At 18.9% G+C, this 26,719-nt stretch overlaps 1 long non-coding RNA gene and 2 pseudogenes across 1 annotated transcript; 2 read left to right on the forward strand and 1 right to left on the reverse strand.

The window, feature by feature from the left end:
* The first annotated feature begins 3,231 nt into the window (after window positions 1–3,231).
* LOC134836445 (NADH-ubiquinone oxidoreductase chain 5-like) lies at window positions 3,232–4,965 on the forward strand (annotated as a pseudogene).
* Window positions 4,966–5,801: 836 nt separating this feature from the next.
* On the reverse strand, window positions 5,802–26,719 carry LOC134836446 (uncharacterized). The gene is made up of 3 exons (XR_010162295.1): window positions 26,456–26,719; window positions 10,120–10,488; window positions 5,802–10,071 (listed from the first exon to the last, which is right to left on the reverse strand). It is a non-coding gene; the product is annotated as an uncharacterized LOC134836446 (long non-coding RNA).
* On the forward strand, window positions 20,186–22,037 carry LOC134836444 (NADH-ubiquinone oxidoreductase chain 5-like; annotated as a pseudogene).

Below are 26,719 nucleotides of genomic sequence, written 5' to 3' on the forward strand. Positions count from 1 at the left end.
AACATAAAATAATTAAAAATATTAATAATATTAAAAATCCTACTAAATCTTTATAAATATAATAAGGATGAAAATGAATTTTATTAACATTACTATTAATTCCTAAAGGATTATTAGAACCTAATTGATGTAAAAATAATAAATGAATTACTGTAGTACCTAAAATTAAAAAAGGTAATAAAAAATGAAATGTAAAAAATCGTGTTAAAGTTGCATTATCAACAGCAAATCCCCCTCATAATCATTGAACTAAATCTAACCCTAAAAATGGAATTGCGGATAATAAATTAGTAATAACTGTAGCCCCTCAAAATGATATTTGTCCTCAAGGAAGAACATAACCTATAAAAGCTGTTCCTATAGTTAAAAATAATAATAATACTCCTACATTTCATGTATGAGTATTTAAGTATGATTTATAATATAAACCTCGTCCAATATGTAAATAAATACAAATAAAAAAAAAACTTGCACCATTAGCATGTATAGTTCGTAATAATCAACCATAATTAACATCACGACAAATATGATTAACTGAATTAAAAGCTAATTGAATATCTGCTGTATAATGTATGGCTAAAAATAAACCAGTTAAAATTTGAATAATTAAACATAATCCTAATAATGAACCAAAATTTCATCAAATAGAAAGATTACAAGGAGCAGGTAAATCAATTAATGAATTATTAACAATTTTTAATAAAGGATGTCTATTTCGATAAGATTTATTCATTAGTAAGAAATTCGTAAAGGCCCATAAAAAAAGTTAGTAATTTTTACTACAATTACTAAATTAAATAATAAATAATTAATTAAAAAAATTATTAAAAAATTATTAGGTAATTCGTATATTTTTGAATTAATTAAAAAATTTTCTTTTATTAAATTAATATTAGAGAAAAAATTTATTATTTCATGATTAAAAAATAATTCAATAAATAATTTATTGAATATTATAAATAAAAATCTTATTATCATAAATAAAATGAATATTTTTAAAAAAAATATTCTTGAAAAATTAAATTTTTCATTAGAATTTAAAGATGATATATAAATAAATAAAATTAATAACCCCCCAATAAAAATTAAAAATAAAATGTAAGAAAATCAAAAAGTTTTTGATAAAATTCCTGTAAATAAACAAGTTAATATAGTTTGCATCAATAAAATTAATCCTATTGCTATAGGATGGGTTAATTGAGTAAATATAAATGAATTAATTAATAAAAATATCATTATAATAAAATTAATTTCAGAAAATAGTTTAATAAAAATATTAATTTTGGAGATTAAAGATGAATAATTTATTTTTTTCTGATATTTTAAAAAAATATATTTATTTTTGGTTTACAAAACCAATGTTTTTTTTAAACTATTAAAACTACTAATGATAATTTATTTAAATTTATGAATTTATTTAATTTTATTTATTTTAAGTTTAATAGTTTTTATTTTTAATCATAAACATTTATTAATAACATTAATTAGTTTAGAAATAATTGTATTAATTATTTATGGAATAATATTTATTTGTTTAAATTTTATAAATTTTGAATATTTTTATAGAATAATGTTTTTAACATTTAGTGTTTGTGAAGGTTCTTTAGGATTATCAATTTTAGTAGCTTTAATTCGAACTCATGGAAATGATTATTTTCAAACTTTTAATATTTTACAATGTTAATATTTTTTTTTTTTCAATAAGAATTTTAATTATAAGATTTAATAAAAAAATTTTTTGAATGGTTCAAAATTTTATTTTTTTATTATTTTTTTTATTTATAATTATAATAATAAATTGTAATTTTTTTCCTACAAAAATTTCTTATTTTTTAGGATTAGATATTTTATCCTATGGATTAATTTTATTAAGATTATGAATTACTTCCTTAATATTTATATCTAGAGAAAAAATTTATAAATACAATAATAAATTAAATTATTTTATTTTTATAGTAATTTTTCTTATATTAACTTTAATTTTAACTTTTTCTTCATTAAATTTATTTTTATTTTATTTTTTTTTTGAAAGAAGATTAATTCCAACCTTTTTTTTAATTTTAGGGTGAGGATATCAACCTGAACGATTACAAGCTGGGTTTTATTTGATATTTTATACATTATTTGCTTCTTTACCTTTATTAATAACTTTATTATATTGTCAGAATAATTTAAATTCATTAAGTTACTTTATATTATTTAAAGATTATAAATTTAGATTATTATATTTTAGATTAATTATAGCTTTTTTAGTAAAAATACCAATATTTTTTGTTCATTTATGATTATTAAAAGCTCATGTAGAAGCTCCTGTTTCAGGATCAATAATTTTAGCTGGAGTTTTATTAAAATTAGGGGGTTATGGATTATTTCGAATTTATATTTTAATTCAATCTTTATCAATAAAATATAATATTATATTTTATGTAATTTCATTAATTGGTGGGATATTAATTAGATTTATATGTTTAATACAAGTAGATATAAAAGCTTTAATTGCTTATTCTTCTGTAGCTCACATAGGAATTGCAATTAGTGGATTAATAACTCTTTCTATTTGAGGATTTATAGGTTCTTATATTTTAATAATTGGACATGGTTTATGTTCTTCAGGGTTGTTTTGTTTATCAAATATTATTTATGAACGAACAAGAAGACGAAGTTTATTTATTAATAAAGGATTAATAAATTTTATCCCAAGAATTTCTATATGATGATTTTTATTAAGAATTAGAAATATAGCTGCACCTCCATCTTTAAATTTAATAGGTGAAATTTTTTTATTAACTTCAATTATTAACTGATCTTGATTAAGAATATTTTTTATTTCTTTAATAACTTTTTTAGGGGGGGCATATTCAATTTATTTATATTGTAGAAATCAACACGGTAATTTAAATTCATTAATATTAAATTATAATATTTCTACTGTTCGAGAAAATTTAGTTTTAATATTACATTGGTTACCTTTAAACTTACTTATTTTAAAACCTGATTTTTGTATATTTTGAATTTAAAAAATATTAATTTTTAAATTTAAATAATTTAAATAGTTTAAAAAAAACATTGATTTGTGGAATCAAAAATGTATATAATTTACTTTAAATAATTCAATGAATTGCCTGATTAAAAGGGTTACCTTGATAGGGTAAATTATATGATTTTTCATATTCATTAATTTATTAAATTAAATTAATATTAATTTTTAAAATTAAAAAAAAATATATAAATAGTGATTAATTTATCAATTTGTGTAATTTATTATTTATTTTTATTTTTATTTAGAGTAATTATATTTTTAAAAGGTTCTTATTGTTTAATAAATGAAATAAGATATTTTTATGAATTAGAATTAATATCTGTAAATTCCTCAATAATTGTAATAACTATTTTGATTGATTGAATATCCTGTTTTTTTTTATCATTTGTTAGATTAATTTCTTGTTTAGTAATTTTATATAGAAAAGAATATATAAATAATGATAAAAATATAAATCGATTTATTATGTTAATTTTAATATTTGTATTTTCAATATTTTTATTAATTATTAGTCCAAATTTAATCAGAATTTTATTAGGATGAGATGGTTTAGGATTAGTATCTTATTGTTTAGTAATTTATTATCAAAATATTAAATCTTTTAATGCAGGTATATTAACATTTTTATCTAATCGAATTGGTGATGTATTAATTTTATTATCAATTGCTTGAATATTAAATTTTGGTTCATGAAATTATATCTTTTATTTAGATATTATAAAAAATGATTTTTATTTAAAAATTATTGGTTCAATATTAATTTTAGCAGCTATAACTAAAAGAGCTCAGATTCCATTTTCTGCTTGATTACCAGCTGCAATAGCAGCACCTACTCCTGTTTCTGCTTTAGTTCATTCATCAACATTAGTAACAGCAGGAGTTTATTTATTAATTCGATTTAATAATTTATTAATACATTTATTTTCTAGAAAAATTTTATTATTAATTAGAATATTAACTATATTTATAGCAGGATTAGGGGCAAATTTTGAATTTGATTTAAAAAAAATTATTGCTCTTTCTACTTTAAGACAATTAGGATTAATAATAAGAACTTTAGCAATAAGATTAACTTATTTAGCATTTTTTCATTTATTAACACATGCTTTATTTAAAGCTTTATTATTTATATGTGCAGGAATAATTATTCATAATATAAAAAATTTTCAAGATATTCGTTATATAGGTTCTTTAATTTTACAAATGCCAATAACTATTATAAACTTTAATATTGCTAATTTAGCTTTATGTGGAATACCTTTTCTTTCTGGATTTTATTCAAAAGATTTAATTTTAGAAATAGTAGTTTTTAATAATAGAATTAATATTTTGTCTTATTTTTTATTTTATTTTTCTACAGGTTTAACTGTTTGTTATAGATTTCGTTTGATTTATTATACATTATATTCTAATTTTAATAGATGAACTTATCATTATTTAAATGACAATTCTATTACAATAATTTTTAGAATAATAGGTTTATTAATTATAACAATTATTGGAGGATGTATTTTAAGTTGAATAATTTTCCCAATTCCTTATTTTATTATTTTACCTTTATACTTAAAATTAATAACTTTAATAGTTTGTGTATTAGGGGGGATTATAGGAACAATTTTATCAAAATGAATAATTTTTTTAAAATCAAAAATTATAAAATTTAAATTTTCTGTAATATTTTTTGGTTCAATATGATTTTTACCTTTTATTGTTACAGTAAATATTACTAAATACCCTTTATTTATAAGAGAAATATATACAAAATCTTCTGATTATGGTTGATTAGAAACATTTATAGTAAAAAATCTTTTTTATAGATTTTTACATATTTCATCTTTTTTACAAGTTTTAATAAAAAATAATTTAAAATTTTATTTTATAGTATTTTTTAGTTGATTAATTTTTTATTTTTTTATAATATTTTATTTAAATAGCTTATATTTAGAGCATGACATTGAAGCTGTCAAAGAAACTTTTTTGTTTTTAAATAATTTAAATTTATAAAATAAAATTTATTTTTACAATGAAAATGTAATGTTTTTTTTTAAACTATATAAATAAGAATATAAATGGAGTTAAACCATTAAAGAAAGAAGTTAGCAGCTTTTTCTTAATCCAATATTCTTTTAATTGGAATAATATTTTCAATTTTATCATTAACAATGATATACCTCTATTTTGGTTTCAATTAAAAATAAGGACTTTAGTCTTAAATTAGGTCGAAACTAATCACAATCAATTTGCTTCTTATTTTTTTTTAAAAAAAAATAAGGCAGATAAAAATTATTTCTTTTGAATGCAAATCAAATATTTTTTATTTAAACTACAACCCTATTTTTAAAAAATTAATTATTTCAATCTAAAGCTCCTTGATTTCACTCATGAAATAAACCTAAAATTAAAACTATTAAAAAAATTAAAATAGTAATTCTTCAATTAATTAAAGAATTAATTTTTAATGAAAAAATTATAGGGAATATTAAAGCAATTTCTACATCAAAAATTAAAAAAATAATAGCAATTAAAAAAAATCGTAAAGAAAAAGGTAAACGAGAAGAATTAAAAGGTTCAAATCCACATTCAAAAGGAGAATTTTTTTCTCGATCATAAAAAGATTTTTTTGATAAAATTGAAGCTAAAATTATAACAATATTAGAAATAATTATGGTAATAATTAATAAAATTATTAAAATTATTATTATTTATATTAATTAATAAACTTTATGATTGGAAGTCATATATACTTTTTATATTATATAAATAATTACCTCATCAATAAATAGAAATATAAACAAATAATCATACTACATCTACAAAATGTCAATATCATGCAGCAGCTTCAAACCCAAAATGATGATTTATAGAGAAATGATTATTTAAATGACGAATTAAACAAATAATTAAAAATATTGTTCCAATTAATACATGTAATCCATGAAATCCTGTAGTTTAAAAAAAAATTGAACCATATACTGAATCAGACATTGTAAAAGATGCTTCTATATATTCATAACCTTGAAGAATAGAAAAATATAGTCCTAATAAAATAGTAAAAAATAAACCTTGAGTAGTTTGTTGTTTATTATTTTCTATTAATCTATGATGAGCTCAAGTAATTGTAATTCCAGAAGTTAATAAAATTACTGTATTTAATAAAGGAATCTGAAAAGGATTAAATGCTTGAATATTTAAAGGAGGCCAAATTTCCCCTAACTCAATAGTAGGAGATAATCTTCTATGAAAAAAAGTTCAAAAAAATGAAAAAAAAAAACAAACTTCTGATGTAATAAATAAAATTATACCCCATCGAAGACCAGTAACAACATCATATGTATGTAAACCTTGAAAGGTCCCTTCTCGAGAAATATCACGTCATCATTGATATATAGTTAATAAAGTAATAATATTTCCTATTATAAATAAATTTAATCTATATTGATGAAATCATTGAACTAATCCAGTTACTGAACAAAAAGCTCCTAAAGCTCCTGTTAATGGTCAAGGACTATAATCTACTAAATGAAATGGGTGATTAGAATGGTTTATCATTATTAATTAATTAATTTCTCTAGCATATAAAGTTGTTAATACAGCAAATACATAAGCTTGAATAATTGATACTGCTGATTCTAAAGTTAATAATAAAATTTGCACAATAATTAAAATTCTTACAAATATAGTTCTTATTGATACTCCTGTATTTCCTAATAAAGTTATTAATAAATGTCCAGCAATTATATTAGCAGTTAACCGGACAGCTAAAGTACCTGGGCGAATAAAATTTCTAATTGTTTCAATACATACTATAAAAGGTATTAATAATCTAGGTGTACCTTGAGGTACTAAATGACAAAATATATGTTGAGTATTATTAATTCACCCATATAATATAAAACTAATTCATAAAGGTAATCTTAAAGTCAATGTAAATACTAAATGTCTAGAAGAAGTAAAAATATAAGGAAATAACCCTAAAAAATTATTAAAAAAAATAAACACAAATAAATTAATAAATAAAAATGTTGACCCATTAAATGAATTAACACCTAATAAAATTTTAAATTCTTTATGTAAAACTTGAAAAATTGTTTGCATTATAAAAGAAATTCGAGAAGGAATAATTCAATAAGATATTGGTATTAATAAAAAAATCAAAAATGTTCTTATTCAATTTAATGAAAAATTATAAATTGATGAACAAGGATCAAAAACTGAAAATAAATTTATTATCATTTTATTAAAAATTTTTTATTTAAATTTTTATTAGAATTTTTATCAAAATTTTTTAAATCAACAATTTTTGGTATAAATAAATAATAATTCATAAAATTAACAAATATATATGTAAATAAAAAAATTAAAAATAAAATAATTCATTTTAAAGGAGCTATTTGTGGGATTAAAAAATATTTATAGAAATAATTTTAGTTTGACAAACTAATGTTATAAATTTAACTAATTTTTTTATTTAATATAATAAAAAATTAATTTATAAAATTTTTTATTCAAGCAATAAAATATTTAATAGAAACAGATTCTAAAACAATTGGTATAAATCTATGATTTGCCCCACAAATTTCTGAACATTGACCAAAATATAAACCAACTCGATATATATAAGTATTAATTTGATTTAATCGACCAGGTACAGCATCTACTTTAATTCCTAGAGATGGAATTGTTCATGAATGTAATACATCTATTGCTGAAACAATAAATCGAATATTTGTATATCTAGGTAAAATTAATCGATTATCTACATCTAATAAACGAAATTCATTTATATTTAATTCATTAGTAGGAATTATATAAGAATCAAATTCTAAATTATTGAAATCAGGATATTCATATCTTCAATATCATTGATGCCCAATAACTTTTACACTAATTGAAGATTTGTAAGGATCATCTAATAAATATAATAATCGTATAGAAGGTAAAGCTACTGCAAATAAAACTAAAACTGGTATAATTGTTCAAAAAATTTCAATAAATTGATCTATTAATAAAAATCGATTAGAAAATTTATTAAAAAATAAAGATAATATAGAATTACCAATTAAAACTGTAATAATTATTAATACTAATAAAGTATGATCATGAAAAAAATTTAATTGTTCTATTACAGGAGAACTTCTATCTAATAAAAATATACTTCCTCAAGTTGCCATTAATAATTTTAATAAAAGTTATACTTTATTGATAGAATTTAAATCTATTGCATTTATCTGCCATATTAAATTTTTATTTATAAAAACTTTTTTTATTTAATTAATAAAGGTATTTGTATGAAACTATGTTCAGAAGGAGGAAGATTTTGATACCATTCAATTGAAGAATTTAAATTTTCTGAATACAATACAGATTGATTAGAAACTAAACTTTTTCATATAATAAATAAAAATATTAAAGTTCCTAAAAATGAAATTAAAGATCCTAAAGAAGAAATTATATTTCATGTAATATAAGAATCAGGATAATCTGAATATCGTCGAGGTATTCCTGATAAACCTAAAAAATGTTGAGGAAAAAAAGTTAAGTTTACTCCCAAAAATATAATATAAAATTGAGCTTTTAATAACATTGTATCTATTGATAAACCCGTAAATAATGGATATCAATGAACAAACCCTCCTATAATAGCAAATACAGCCCCTATTGATAAAACATAATGAAAATGAGCTACTACATAATATGTATCATGTAAAACAATATCTAAAGAAGAATTAGCTAAAACAATACCTGTTAATCCTCCTACAGTAAATAAAAATACAAACCCTAAAGATCATAACAAAGCAGGAGTAAGGTTTAATTGAGTTCCATATATTGTTGCTATTCAACTAAAAATTTTAATCCCTGTAGGAACAGCAATAATTATAGTAGCTGAAGTAAAATAAGCTCGAGTGTCTACATCTAACCCAACAGTAAATATATGATGAGCTCAAACAATAAATCCTAATAAACCAATTGCAGCAATAGCATATATTATACCTAAAACTCCAAAAGCTTCTTTTTTTCCTCTTTCTTGACAAATAATATGAGAAACAATCCCAAATCCTGGTAAAATTAAAATATAAACTTCTGGGTGACCAAAAAATCAAAATAAATGTTGGTATAAAATAGGATCACCTCCTCCTGCCGGGTCAAAAAAAGAAGTATTAATATTTCGATCCGTTAACAATATAGTAATTGCTCCCGCTAATACTGGTAAAGATAATAATAATAAAATAGCTGTAATAAATACTGATCAAACAAATAATGGAACACGATCAAATGATATTCCTACTGGTCGTATATTAATAATTGTTGTTAAAAAATTTACAGCTCCTAAAATTGAACTAATCCCTGCTAAATGTAAAGAAAAAATTGCTAAATCAACTGAAGCCCCAGCATGAGAAACATTAGCTGATAATGGAGGATAAACAGTTCAACCAGTTCCCGCCCCATTTTCCACTAAACTTCTTAATAAAAGTAAAGTAATTGAAGGAGGTAATAATCAAAATCTTATATTATTTATCCGAGGAAAAGCTATATCAGGAGCTCCTAATATTAAAGGAACTAATCAATTTCCAAACCCACCAATTATCACAGGTATTACTATAAAAAAAATTATTACAAAAGCATGAGCAGTAACAATTACATTATAAATTTGATCATTCCCAATTAAAGCTCCTGGGTGTCTTAATTCTAAACGAATTAATATTCTTAAAGAAGTTCCAATTAATCCTGATCAAATTCCAAAAATAAAATATAAAGTACCAATATTTTTATGATTAGTAGAAAATAACCATTGTTTCGATTATTATGAATTTTTTTTATCAAATTTAAAATAAATATAAACTTTATTTTTTTTATCTATATTTTTTTTAAAAAAAAATAATTATTTTGATTAAATGGCTGAAATTAAGCGATAAATTGTAAATTTATTTATAAGAATTTTTTTCTTTTTAATCAATTAACTTTATATTCAAATATGATATTAAATTGCAAATTTAAAGGTGTTTTAAAACTAAAGTTTTTCACTTACCAACCTATTTAATCAGAATTTATCCTACTAATTTCACTTAATCAGAATTTACCTATTTAATCAGAATTTATCCTACTAATTTCACTTACCAACCTATTTAATCAGAATTTATCCTACTAATTTCACTTACCAACCTATTTAATCAGAATTTATCCTACTAATTTCACTTACCAACCTATTTAATCAGAATTTATCCTACTAATTTCACTTACCAACCTATTTAATCAGAATTTATCCTACTAATTTCACTTACCAACCTATTTAATCAGAATTTATCCTACTAATTTCACTTACCAACCTATTTAATCAGAATTTATCCTACTAATTTCACTTACCAACCTATTTAATCAGAATTTATCCTACTAATTTCACTTACCAACCTATTTAATCAGACTTTATCCTACTAATTTCACTTACCAACCTATTTAATCAGAATTTATCCTACTAACATAATTTTTTTAAAAAAATGTTTTATTTAAAGTATATTTTAATTATATATAAAATATTTTATTGATATTTAAATTTAAAAATTTATATACTTAATTTCTAAATTAATAAAATCTTAAAAATCACAAATTTATTTAAATGGTTGTAGTCCTAAAGAAGAAGAAAAAAATTATATAAATTATTAAAAAATTTAATTTAAAATCATGAAAAAATTTATATATAAATTTAATTAAATATAAAATTAATAATTTTTATACTTTATTTTAAATATAAAAATAAAAATATTTTATTAAAATATATATATATATATATATATATATATATATATATATATATATATATATATATATATATATATATATATATATATATATATATATATATATATATATATATATATATATATATATATATATATATATATATATATATATATATATATATATATATATATATATATATATATATATATATATATATATATATATATATATATATATATTATATATATATATATATATATATATATATATATATATATATATATATATATATATATATATATATATATATATATATATATATATATATATATATATATATATATATATATATATATATATATATATATATATATATATATATATATATATATATATATATATTAAATAATATAAATATTTTTTATATATATATTTAAAATAAAGTATAAAAATTATTAATTTTATATTTAATTAAATTTATATATAAATTTTTTCATGATTTTAAATTAAATTTTTTAATAATTTATATAATTTTTTTCTTCTTCTTTAGGACTACAACCATTTAAATAAATTTGTGATTTTTAAGATTTTATTAATTTAGAAATTAATTATATAAATTTTTAAATTTAAATATCAATAAAATATTTTATATATAATTAAAATATACTTTAAATAAAACATTTTTTTAAATAAATTTTATTTATATAAATTCATTTTTAAAAAAATTATGATTAAATTTTTTTAAATAAATTTTTAAGTGAAATTAGTAGGATAAATTCTGATTAAATAGGTTGGTAAGTGAAATTAGTAGGATAATTCTGATTAAATAGGTTGGTAAGTGAAATTAGTAGGATAAATTCTGATTAAATAGGTTGGTAAGTGAAATTAGTAGGATAAATTCTGATTAAATAGGTTGGTAAGTGAAATTAGTAGGATAAATTCTGATTAAATAGGTTGGTAAGTGAAATTAGTAGGATAAATTCTGATTAAATAGGTTGGTAAGTGAAATTAGTAGGATAAATTCTGATTAAATAGGTTGGTAAGTGAAATTAGTAGGATAAATTCTGATTAAATAGGTTGGTAAGTGAAATTAGTAGGATAAATTCTGATTAAATAGGTTGGTAAGTGAAATTAGTAGGATAAATTCTGATTAAATAGGTTGGTAAGTGAAATTAGTAGGATAAATTCTGATTAAATAGGTTGGTAAGTGAAATTAGTAGGATAAATTAGTAGGATAAAAATAAGCTAATTTAAGCTATTGGGTTCATACCCCAATTATAAAGGTTAATTCCTTTTTTTTATAATTATTAATTATATTTATAAAATATTTTTTATTTTTATATTATTTATTGGAACAATTATAACAATTTCTTCTTCTTCTTGATTAGGAATATGAATGGGATTAGAAATAAATTTAATGTCTTTTATTCCTTTAATTTCTGAAAAAAATAATTTAAATTCAACTGAAATATCTATTAAGTATTTTTTAGTACAAGCATTAGCTTCAATAGTTTTTTTATTTGTTTCTATTATATATATATTAAAATTTTCAAATTTTAATTATATTTTTTTAAGATATGAATCAATTTTATTAATTTTTTCAATAATAATAAAATTAGGTGCGGCTCCTTTCCATTTTTGATTTCCTAATATTATTGAAGGTTTATCATGAATAAATTCTTTATTATTATTAACTTGACAGAAATTAGCTCCTTTAACTATTGTTTCTTATTTTTCTTTTTTAAATCAATTAATTATTTTTATTTTATTATCATGTTTTGTAGGAGCTGTAGGAGGTTTAAATCAAACTTCTTTACAAAAATTGTTAAGTTTTTCTTCTATTAATCATATTAGTTGGTTATTAATAGCAATAACTTATAGAAATTATTTATGGTTGTTGTATTTTTTTATTTATTTTATTTTAAATTTATGTTTAATTATAATTTTTAAAAATTTTAATCTTTTCAATTTTAATCAGTTATATATATTTAAAAATAATGGAATTAATAGAAATTTGTTAAAAATTTTATTTATAATAAATTTTTTTTCTTTAGGTGGTTTACCCCCATTTTTAGGGTTTTTACCAAAATGAATAGTAATTGAATTTTTATTAATAGATAAAATATTTTTTTTAATTTTATTTTTAGTAATGATATCATTATTAACATTATTTTTTTATATGCGATTAACTTTAACTTCATTTGTTATATTTTATCCTTCTATAAAATGAAATTTTTTAATTAAAAAATGATAAATAAATTAATTTTTTTTAATATTGTAAGTTTATATTTTTTTTTAATTTTTTTATTAAATAATTATATATTTTAAAATAGTATATTTTGGTGTATGATGCACTAAAAATTTTGAATTTTTAAGAAATAGTTTAATTCTATTATTTATAATTATTCATTAGATGGCTGAAAGTAAGCATTGGTCCTTTAAACCATTTTATAGTAATTTAACAATTACTTCTAATGAAAAGCTTTAAGTTAAAAAAACTTTTAACCTTCAAAGTTAACTATAAAAAATTATTTTTAAGCTTTAAATTTAAAATAATTTTATTATTTTATAAAAATTTTTTAAATAAATAATTTTTTTAAAAATTTTTAAATTAATAATTAAAAAATATTTGATTTTAGTATAAAATTTTGTTTTATAAATATATTACATGAAATTTAATAAGAGAATTTATAAAATTTTAAAAATTAAATTAATTTTATTTTCAGTAAATAATATTAAAAAATAAAGAAATTTTTATTTAATAATTTATAAATAACTTTGGTAAATTTAGTGCCAGCAACTGCGGTTATACTAATAAAGTAAATAAAATTTTTTTATTAATAATTAATAGAATAAAAATTAATAAAAAAATTTATTTATTAGATGAAATTTTAAATAAATAATTTTATTATTAAAAATTTTATGAAATTAAAAAAAATTTTTTATAAACTAGGATTAGATACCCTATTATTAAATACAAATTATTATAATAGATCATTTATAGTTAAATTCTTAAAAATTAAAAAATTTGGCGGTATTTTAATTAATCAGAGAAATTTGTTCTATAATCGATAATCCTCGTTAAAGTTTACTTAATTTAATTAAATTTATATACCGCTGTTATTGAATATATTTAAAAATTTAAATTTCAATAAAAATTTTTATAAAATTATATTTAATGTCAAGTCAAGGCATAGTTTATAGTTAAGAAGAAATGAATTTCATTAAATTTTATTTTATCAGATAAATAAATTGATTTTATTTAAAAGAAGAATTTGAAAGTAAATTAATTTATAAAATTTAATTGAATTAGACTCTAAAATATGTACATATTGCCCGTCGCTCTCATTCTAAAATGAGATAAGTCGTAACAAAGTAAAAATATTGGAAAATGTTTTTAGAATTCAATTTAAAACTTTAATAGAAAAGTATTTCAGTTACATTGAAAAAATATTTGTGCAAATCAAATTAAATTGATTTATAAAAAATTATTTATTAATTATTAATAAAAAGAATTTTAATAAAAATATTTTTAGTAATTTTTAAAGAAAAAATAAATTTAATTATAGAAAATTAGTATTGAAAAAGAAATTTGAAAAAATTGAAAATTGCTAATTTAAAAATTAAATTTAATTAATTGTATTTTGTGTTTCAAAGTAAATTAAATTAATAATTTAAATTGATTAGTTTCGAATTTATATGATTTAATAAATTTTTAAATTTAATATGGTATAATTATTTTAAAATTTTTATTAGAAATTAAAAGTTAATCGTATATAAATTTATCTAATTTCTTAAGAAATAATTTTAAATTATAAATTAATTAATAATTAATTTTTTGATTAATTAATTATTTAATTAATTTATATATAATAAGGGATAAGCTTTATTATAAATTTTTAAAAATTTTTAGAAAAATTAAAAAAATTTAAGCTTAAAATTAGTTTTAATTAATAAAAATGTTATAATTTATTTAATTAAATATTAATATTTTAAAAAATTTTAAATATTTATTAAGATAAAAAGTTTAATTAAAAAATTTTTAAAATAATGATTTAATTAGTAATTTTTTTTTGTAAAATTAATTTTTTATCAATAAATTAATTTATAAGAATTCGGCAAAAATGATGTCCACTTGTTTATCAAAAACATGTCTTTTTGAATGAATAAAAAGTTTAACCTGCCCGGTGAAAATTTAACGGCCGCAGTATTCTGACTGTGCAAAGGTAGCATAATCCATTGTCTTTTAATTAAAGGCTAGTATGAATGGTTGGATGAGATATCAACTATTTTTATATTAATAAAAATGAATTTAAATTTTTAGTAAAAATGCTAAAATAAAAAAATTAGACGAGAAGACCCTATAAATCTTTATTTTTAATTGATAATATAAATTTTGAAAAAATTTAAATAAATTATTTATTAAAAATTTTATTGGGAGGATAATGAAATTTAAAAAACTTTTATTTTGTTTTATAAATATAATTAAATTATTGAATATATAATAATATTAAATGTTTAAAAAATTAAGTTACTTTAGGGATAACAGCGTAATTATTTTAAAGAGTTCTTATCGATAAAATAGTTTGCGACCTCGATGTTGAATTAAGAATTAATTTAGGTGTAGAAGTTTAAAATTTAAGTCTGTTCGACTTTTAAATTCTTACATGATTTGAGTTCAGACCGGCGTAAGCCAGGTTGGTTTCTATCTTTTTTTTATTTATATATTTTAGTACGAAAGGACCAAATATATTAATTTTATTATTAAAATAGATTTATATTAAAATATTAATATTGTTTTGACAGATTTGAATGTGATAAATTTAGAATTTATAAATGTATAATATACAAACAATAAAATGATATTATTAGATTTTATTTTACCTGTAATTGGTTCTTTAATTTTAATTATTTGTGTAATAGTAAGAGTTGCTTTTTTAACATTATTTGAACGAAAAATTTTAGGTTATATTCAAATTCGTAAAGGTCCTAATAAATTAGGAATTAATGGAATTTTACAACCTTTTAGAGATGCAATTAAATTATTCTCTAAAGAAATAATTTATCCAAATATTTCTAATTATTTAATTTATTATTTTTGCCCTGTATTTTCTTTATTTTTAATTTTATTTTTATGAATTAGATTTCCTTTATTAATCAAATTATTTTCTTTTAATTTAGGGATTTTATTTTTTTTATCCTGTACAAGAATTAGAGTATATAGAATTATAATTGCTGGGTGATCATCTAATTCTAAATATTCTTTATTAGGAGGATTGCGAGCAGTAGCTCAAACAATTTCTTATGAAGTTAGATTAGCTTTAATTTTTATCTCTTTAATTATTTTAGTATTTAGATTTTCTTTTATCGATTTTTATTTAAAACAAATTAATTTATGGTTAATTTTTTTAACAATTCCTCTAAGTTATGTTTGATTAATTTCTTCTTTAGCTGAAACTAATCGTACTCCTTTTGATTTTACAGAAGGAGAATCAGAATTAGTTTCAGGATTTAATGTTGAATACGCTAGAGGAGGATTTGCTTTAATTTTTTTAGCTGAATATGCTAGAATTTTATTTATAAGAATATTATTTAGAGTAATATTTTTAGGTTCAAATTTATTTAATTTATTTTTTTATATAAAATTATCTTTTATTGCTTTTTTTTTATTTGAGTACGAGGAACAATACCTCGATTTCGTTATGATAAATTAATATATTTAGCATGAAAAAGTTATTTACCTTTTTCATTATGTTATTTAATTTTATTTATTAGATTTAAAATAATTTTATTTATTTTAATTTTATGAATAATTTAAAGTAAAATCAATAAAATAAAAAATTTTTTCTTATGTTTTCAAAACATATGCTTTTACAAGCTCATTGATTTAATTATTTAATAAAATTATCTCATAATTTTATCATTAATGGATTAATTAAAAAATATAAAAAATATAAAATAGTCAAAATTTGTCCAGTTAAAATAAATGGTCTTTCTACAGGACGAGCTCCAATTCATGTTAATAAAATTACAATAATAAAAAATAATCAAAATATTATTTTATTTACAGGATAAAATCTTAATGAACGAAAATTTCTTTTATTAACAAAAGGTATAATAAATAAAATAGCAATTGATATAACTAGAGCAATAACTCCACCTAATTTATTAGGAATTGATCGAAGAATTGCATAAGCAAATAAAAAATATCATTCTGGTTGAATATGAACTGGTGTTCTTAATGGATTAGCTGGAATAAAATTATCTGGGTCTCCTAATATATATGGATTAGTTAAACATAAAATAATTAAAAATATTAATAATATTAAAAATCCTACTAAATCTTTATAAATATAATAAGGATGAAAATGAATTTTATTAACATTACTATTAATTCCTAAAGGATTATTAGAACCTAATTGATGTAAAAATAATAAATGAATTACTGTAGTACCTAAAATTAAAAAAGGTAATAAAAAATGAAATGTAAAAAATCGTGTTAAAGTTGCATTATCAACAGCAAATCCCCCTCATAATCATTGAACTAAATCTAACCCTAAAAATGGAATTGCGGATAATAAATTAGTAATAACTGTAGCCCCTCAAAATGATATTTGTCCTCAAGGAAGAACATAACCTATAAAAGCTGTTCCTATAGTTAAAAATAATAATAATACTCCTACATTTCATGTATGAGTATTTAAGTATGATTTATAATATAAACCTCGTCCAATATGTAAATAAATACAAATAAAAAAAAAACTTGCACCATTAGCATGTATAGTTCGTAATAATCAACCATAATTAACATCACGACAAATATGATTAACTGAATTAAAAGCTAATTGAATATCTGCTGTATAATGTATGGCTAAAAATAAACCAGTTAAAATTTGAATAATTAAACATAATCCTAATAATGAACCAAAATTTCATCAAATAGAAAGATTACAAGGAGCAGGTAAATCAATTAATGAATTATTAACAATTTTTAATAAAGGATGTCTATTTCGATAAGATTTATTCATTAGTAAGAAATTCGTAAAGGCCCATAAAAAAAGTTAGTAATTTTTACTACAATTACTAAATTAAATAATAAATAATTAATTAAAAAAATTATTAAAAAATTATTAGGTAATTCGTATATTTTTGAATTAATTAAAAAATTTTCTTTTATTAAATTAATATTAGAGAAAAAATTTATTATTTCATGATTAAAAAATAATTCAATAAATAATTTATTGAATATTATAAATAAAAATCTTATTATCATAAATAAAATGAATATTTTTAAAAAAAATATTCTTGAAAAATTAAATTTTTCATTAGAATTTAAAGATGATATATAAATAAATAAAATTAATAACCCCCCAATAAAAATTAAAAATAAAATGTAAGAAAATCAAAAAGTTTTTGATAAAATTCCTGTAAATAAACAAGTTAATATAGTTTGCATCAATAAAATTAATCCTATTGCTATAGGATGGGTTAATTGAGTAAATATAAATGAATTAATTAATAAAAATATCATTATAATAAAATTAATTTCAGAAAATAGTTTAATAAAAATATTAATTTTGGAGATTAAAGATGAATAATTTATTTTTTTCTGATATTTTAAAAAAATATATTTATTTTTGGTTTACAAAACCAATGTTTTTTTTAAACTATTAAAACTACTAATGATAATTTATTTAAATTTATGAATTTATTTAATTTTATTTATTTTAAGTTTAATAGTTTTTATTTTTAATCATAAACATTTATTAATAACATTAATTAGTTTAGAAATAATTGTATTAATTATTTATGGAATAATATTTATTTGTTTAAATTTTATAAATTTTGAATATTTTTATAGAATAATGTTTTTAACATTTAGTGTTTGTGAAGGTTCTTTAGGATTATCAATTTTAGTAGCTTTAATTCGAACTCATGGAAATGATTATTTTCAAACTTTTAATATTTTACAATGTTAATATTTTTTTTTTTTCAATAAGAATTTTAATTATAAGATTTAATAAAAAAATTTTTTGAATGGTTCAAAATTTTATTTTTTTATTATTTTTTTTATTTATAATTATAATAATAAATTGTAATTTTTTTCCTACAAAAATTTCTTATTTTTTAGGATTAGATATTTTATCCTATGGATTAATTTTATTAAGATTATGAATTACTTCCTTAATATTTATATCTAGAGAAAAAATTTATAAATACAATAATAAATTAAATTATTTTATTTTTATAGTAATTTTTCTTATATTAACTTTAATTTTAACTTTTTCTTCATTAAATTTATTTTTATTTTATTTTTTTTTTGAAAGAAGATTAATTCCAACCTTTTTTTTAATTTTAGGGTGAGGATATCAACCTGAACGATTACAAGCTGGGTTTTATTTGATATTTTATACATTATTTGCTTCTTTACCTTTATTAATAACTTTATTATATTGTCAGAATAATTTAAATTCATTAAGTTACTTTATATTATTTAAAGATTATAAATTTAGATTATTATATTTTAGATTAATTATAGCTTTTTTAGTAAAAATACCAATATTTTTTGTTCATTTATGATTATTAAAAGCTCATGTAGAAGCTCCTGTTTCAGGATCAATAATTTTAGCTGGAGTTTTATTAAAATTAGGGGGTTATGGATTATTTCGAATTTATATTTTAATTCAATCTTTATCAATAAAATATAATATTATATTTTATGTAATTTCATTAATTGGTGGGATATTAATTAGATTAATATGTTTAATACAAGTAGATATAAAAGCTTTAATTGCTTATTCTTCTGTAGCTCACATAGGAATTGCAATTAGTGGATTAATAACTCTTTCTATTTGAGGATTTATAGGTTCTTATATTTTAATAATTGGACATGGTTTATGTTCTTCAGGGTTGTTTTGTTTATCAAATATTATTTATGAACGAACAAGAAGACGAAGTTTATTTATTAATAAAGGATTAATAAATTTTATCCCAAGAATTTCTATATGATGATTTTTATTAAGAATTAGAAATATAGCTGCACCTCCATCTTTAAATTTAATAGGTGAAATTTTTTTATTAACTTCAATTATTAACTGATCTTGATTAAGAATATTTTTTATTTCTTTAATAACTTTTTTAGGGGGGGCATATTCAATTTATTTATATTGTAGAAATCAACACGGTAATTTAAATTCATTAATATTAAATTATAATATTTCTACTGTTCGAGAAAATTTAGTTTTAATATTACATTGGTTACCTTTAAACTTACTTATTTTAAAACCTGATTTTTGTATATTTTGAATTTAAAAAATATTAATTTTTAAATTTAAATAATTTAAATAGTTTAAAAAAAACATTGATTTGTGGAATCAAAAATGTATATAATTTACTTTAAATAATTCAATGAATTGCCTGATTAAAAGGGTTACCTTGATAGGGTAAATTATATGATTTTTCATATTCATTAATTTATTAAATTAAATTAATATTAATTTTTAAAATTAAAAAAAAATATATAAATAGTGATTAATTTATCAATTTGTGTAATTTATTATTTATTTTTATTTTTATTTAGAGTAATTATATTTTTAAAAGGTTCTTATTGTTTAATAAATGAAATAAGATATTTTTATGAATTAGAATTAATATCTGTAAATTCCTCAATAATTGTAATAACTATTTTGATTGATTGAATATCCTGTTTTTTTTTATCATTTGTTAGATTAATTTCTTGTTTAGTAATTTTATATAGAAAAGAATATATAAATAATGATAAAAATATAAATCGATTTATTATGTTAATTTTAATATTTGTATTTTCAATATTTTTATTAATTATTAGTCCAAATTTAATCAGAATTTTATTAGGATGAGATGGTTTAGGATTAGTATCTTATTGTTTAGTAATTTATTATCAAAATATTAAATCTTTTAATGCAGGTATATTAACATTTTTATCTAATCGAATTGGTGATGTATTAATTTTATTATCAATTGCTTGAATATTAAATTTTGGTTCATGAAATTATATCTTTTATTTAGATATTATAAAAAATGATTTTTATTTAAAAATTATTGGTTCAATATTAATTTTAGCAGCTATAACTAAAAGAGCTCAGATTCCATTTTCTGCTTGATTACCAGCTGCAATAGCAGCACCTACTCCTGTTTCTGCTTTAGTTCATTCATCAACATTAGTAACAGCAGGAGTTTATTTATTAATTCGATTTAATAATTTATTAATACATTTATTTTCTAGAAAAATTTTATTATTAATTAGAATATTAACTATATTTATAGCAGGATTAGGGGCAAATTTTGAATTTGATTTAAAAAAAATTATTGCTCTTTCTACTTTAAGACAATTAGGATTAATAATAAGAACTTTAGCAATAAGATTAACTTATTTAGCATTTTTTCATTTATTAACACATGCTTTATTTAAAGCTTTATTATTTATATGTGCAGGAATAATTATTCATAATATAAAAAATTTTCAAGATATTCGTTATATAGGTTCTTTAATTTTACAAATGCCAATAACTATTATAAACTTTAATATTGCTAATTTAGCTTTATGTGGAATACCTTTTCTTTCTGGATTTTATTCAAAAGATTTAATTTTAGAAATAGTAGTTTTTAATAATAGAATTAATATTTTGTCTTATTTTTTATTTTATTTTTCTACAGGTTTAACTGTTTGTTATAGATTTCGTTTGATTTATTATACATTATATTCTAATTTTAATAGATGAACTTATCATTATTTAAATGACAATTCTATTACAATAATTTTTAGAATAATAGGTTTATTAATTATAACAATTATTGGAGGATGTATTTTAAGTTGAATAATTTTCCCAATTCCTTATTTTATTATTTTACCTTTATACTTAAAATTAATAACTTTAATAGTTTGTGTATTAGGGGGGATTATAGGAACAATTTTATCAAAATGAATAATTTTTTTAAAATCAAAAATTATAAAATTTAAATTTTCTGTAATATTTTTTGGTTCAATATGATTTTTACCTTTTATTGTTACAGTAAATATTACTAAATACCCTTTATTTATAAGAGAAATATATACAAAATCTTCTGATTATGGTTGATTAGAAACATTTATAGTAAAAAATCTTTTTTATAGATTTTTACATATTTCATCTTTTTTACAAGTTTTAATAAAAAATAATTTAAAATTTTATTTTATAGTATTTTTTAGTTGATTAATTTTTTATTTTTTTATAATATTTTATTTAAATAGCTTATATTTAGAGCATGACATTGAAGCTGTCAAAGAAACTTTTTTGTTTTTAAATAATTTAAATTTATAAAATAAAATTTATTTTTACAATGAAAATGTAATGTTTTTTTTTAAACTATATAAATAAGAATATAAATGGAGTTAAACCATTAAAGAAAGAAGTTAGCAGCTTTTTCTTAATCCAATATTCTTTTAATTGGAATAATATTTTCAATTTTATCATTAACAATGATATACCTCTATTTTGGTTTCAATTAAAAATAAGGACTTTAGTCTTAAATTAGGTCGAAACTAATCACAATCAATTTGCTTCTTATTTTTTTTTAAAAAAAAATAAGGCAGATAAAAATTATTTCTTTTGAATGCAAATCAAATATTTTTTATTTAAACTACAACCCTATTTTTAAAAAATTAATTATTTCAATCTAAAGCTCCTTGATTTCACTCATGAAATAAACCTAAAATTAAAACTATTAAAAAAATTAAAATAGTAATTCTTCAATTAATTAAAGAATTAATTTTTAATGAAAAAATTATAGGGAATATTAAAGCAATTTCTACATCAAAAATTAAAAAAATAATAGCAATTAAAAAAAATCGTAAAGAAAAAGGTAAACGAGAAGAATTAAAAGGTTCAAATCCACATTCAAAAGGAGAATTTTTTTCTCGATCATAAAAAGATTTTTTTGATAAAATTGAAGCTAAAATTATAACAATATTAGAAATAATTATGGTAATAATTAATAAAATTATTAAAATTATTATTATTTATATTAATTAATAAACTTTATGATTGGAAGTCATATATACTTTTTATATTATATAAATAATTACCTCATCAATAAATAGAAATATAAACAAATAATCATACTACATCTACAAAATGTCAATATCATGCAGCAGCTTCAAACCCAAAATGATGATTTATAGAGAAATGATTATTTAAATGACGAATTAAACAAATAATTAAAAATATTGTTCCAATTAATACATGTAATCCATGAAATCCTGTAGTTAAAAAAAAAATTGAACCATATACTGAATCAGACATTGTAAAAGATGCTTCTATATATTCATAACCTTGAAGAATAGAAAAATATAGTCCTAATAAAATAGTAAAAAATAAACCTTGAGTAGTTTGTTGTTTATTATTTTCTATTAATCTATGATGAGCTCAAGTAATTGTAATTCCAGAAGTTAATAAAATTACTGTATTTAATAAAGGAATCTGAAAAGGATTAAATGCTTGAATATTTAAAGGAGGCCAAATTTCCCCTAACTCAATAGTAGGAGATAATCTTCTATGAAAAAAAGTTCAAAAAAATGAAAAAAAAAAACAAACTTCTGATGTAATAAATAAAATTATACCCCATCGAAGACCAGTAACAACATCATATGTATGTAAACCTTGAAAGGTCCCTTCTCGAGAAATATCACGTCATCATTGATATATAGTTAATAAAGTAATAATATTTCCTATTATAAATAAATTTAATCTATATTGATGAAATCATTGAACTAATCCAGTTACTGAACAAAAAGCTCCTAAAGCTCCTGTTAATGGTCAAGGACTATAATCTACTAAATGAAATGGGTGATTAGAATGGTTTATCATTATTAATTAATTAATTTCTCTAGCATATAAAGTTGTTAATACAGCAAATACATAAGCTTGAATAATTGATACTGCTGATTCTAAAGTTAATAATAAAATTTGCACAATAATTAAAATTCTTACAAATATAGTTCTTATTGATACTCCTGTATTTCCTAATAAAGTTATTAATAAATGTCCAGCAATTATATTAGCAGTTAACCGGACAGCTAAAGTACCTGGGCGAATAAAATTTCTAATTGTTTCAATACATACTATAAAAGGTATTAATAATCTAGGTGTACCTTGAGGTACTAAATGACAAAATATATGTTGAGTATTATTAATTCACCCATATAATATAAAACTAATTCATAAAGGTAATCTTAAAGTCAATGTAAATACTAAATGTCTAGAAGAAGTAAAAATATAAGGAAATAACCCTAAAAAATTATTAAAAAAAATAAACACAAATAAATTAATAAATAAAAATGTTGACCCATTAAATGAATTAACACCTAATAAAATTTTAAATTCTTTATGTAAAACTTGAAAAATTGTTTGCATTATAAAAGAAATTCGAGAAGGAATAATTCAATAAGATATTGGTATTAATAAAAAAATCAAAAATGTTCTTATTCAATTTAATGAAAAATTATAAATTGATGAACAAGGATCAAAAACTGAAAATAAATTTATTATCATTTTATTAAAAATTTTTTATTTAAATTTTTATTAGAATTTTTATCAAAATTTTTTAAATCAACAATTTTTGGTATAAATAAATAATAATTCATAAAATTAACAAATATATATGTAAATAAAAAAATTAAAAATAAAATAATTCATTTTAAAGGAGCTATTTGTGGGATTAAAAAATATTTATAGAAATAATTTTAGTTTGACAAACTAATGTTATAAATTTAACTAATTTTTTTATTTAATATAATAAAAAATTAATTTATAAAATTTTTTATTCAAGCAATAAAATATTTAATAGAAACAGATTCTAAAACAATTGGTATAAATCTATGATTTGCCCCACAAATTTCTGAACATTGACCAAAATATAAACCAACTCGATATATATAAGTATTAATTTGATTTAATCGACCAGGTACAGCATCTACTTTAATTCCTAGAGATGGAATTGTTCATGAATGTAATACATCTATTGCTGAAACAATAAATCGAATATTTGTATATCTAGGTAAAATTAATCGATTATCTACATCTAATAAACGAAATTCATTTATATTTAATTCATTAGTAGGAATTATATAAGAATCAAATTCTAAATTATTGAAATCAGGATATTCATATCTTCAATATCATTGATGCCCAATAACTTTTACACTAATTGAAGATTTGTAAGGATCATCTAATAAATATAATAATCGTATAGAAGGTAAAGCTACTGCAAATAAAACTAAAACTGGTATAATTGTTCAAAAAATTTCAATAAATTGATCTATTAATAAAAATCGATTAGAAAATTTATTAAAAAATAAAGATAATATAGAATTACCAATTAAAACTGTAATAATTATTAATACTAATAAAGTATGATCATGAAAAAAATTTAATTGTTCTATTACAGGAGAACTTCTATCTAATAAAAATATACTTCCTCAAGTTGCCATTAATAATTTTAATAAAAGTTATACTTTATTGATAGAATTTAAATCTATTGCATTTATCTGCCATATTAAATTTTTATTTATAAAAACTTTTTTTATTTAATTAATAAAGGTATTTGTATGAAACTATGTTCAGAAGGAGGAAGATTTTGATACCATTCAATTGAAGAATTTAAATTTTCTGAATACAATACAGATTGATTAGAAACTAAACTTTTTCATATAATAAATAAAAATATTAAAGTTCCTAAAAATGAAATTAAAGATCCTAAAGAAGAAATTATATTTCATGTAATATAAGAATCAGGATAATCTGAATATCGTCGAGGTATTCCTGATAAACCTAAAAAATGTTGAGGAAAAAAAGTTAAGTTTACTCCCAAAAATATAATATAAAATTGAGCTTTTAATAACATTGTATCTATTGATAAACCCGTAAATAATGGATATCAATGAACAAACCCTCCTATAATAGCAAATACAGCCCCTATTGATAAAACATAATGAAAATGAGCTACTACATAATATGTATCATGTAAAACAATATCTAAAGAAGAATTAGCTAAAACAATACCTGTTAATCCTCCTACAGTAAATAAAAATACAAACCCTAAAGATCATAACAAAGCAGGAGTAAGGTTTAATTGAGTTCCATATATTGTTGCTATTCAACTAAAAATTTTAATCCCTGTAGGAACAGCAATAATTATAGAAGCTGAAGTAAAATAAGCTCGAGTGTCTACATCTAACCCAACAGTAAATATATGATGAGCTCAAACAATAAATCCTAATAAACCAATTGCAGCAATAGCATATATTATACCTAAAACTCCAAAAGCTTCTTTTTTTCCTCTTTCTTGACAAATAATATGAGAAACAATCCCAAATCCTGGTAAAATTAAAATATAAACTTCTGGGTGACCAAAAAATCAAAATAAATGTTATTTATAAGAATTTTTTTCTTTTTAATCAATTAACTTTATATTCAAATATGATATTAAATTGCAAATTTAAAGGTGTTTTAAAACTAAAGTTTTATCAAATTTACCAACCTATTTAATCAGACTTTATCCTACTAATTTCACTTACCAACCTATTTAATCAGAATTTATCCTACTAATTTCACTTACCAACCTATTTAATCAGAATTTATCTTACTAATTTCACTTACCAACCTATTTAATCAGAATTTATCCTACTAATTTCACTTACCAACCTATTTAATCAGAATTTATCCTACTAATTTCACTTACCAACCTATTTAATCAGAATTTATCCTACTAATTTCACTTACCAACCTATTTAATCAGAATTTATCCTACTAATTTCACTTACCAACCTATTTAATCAGAATTTATCCTACTAATTTCACTTACCAACCTATTTAATCAGAATTTATCCTACTAATTTCACTTACCAACCTATTTAATCAGAATTTA

Source organism: Culicoides brevitarsis, unplaced genomic scaffold (assembly GCF_036172545.1).
Source record: "Culicoides brevitarsis isolate CSIRO-B50_1 unplaced genomic scaffold, AGI_CSIRO_Cbre_v1 contig_31, whole genome shotgun sequence".
NCBI classification, from domain to species: domain Eukaryota; kingdom Metazoa; phylum Arthropoda; class Insecta; order Diptera; family Ceratopogonidae; genus Culicoides; species Culicoides brevitarsis.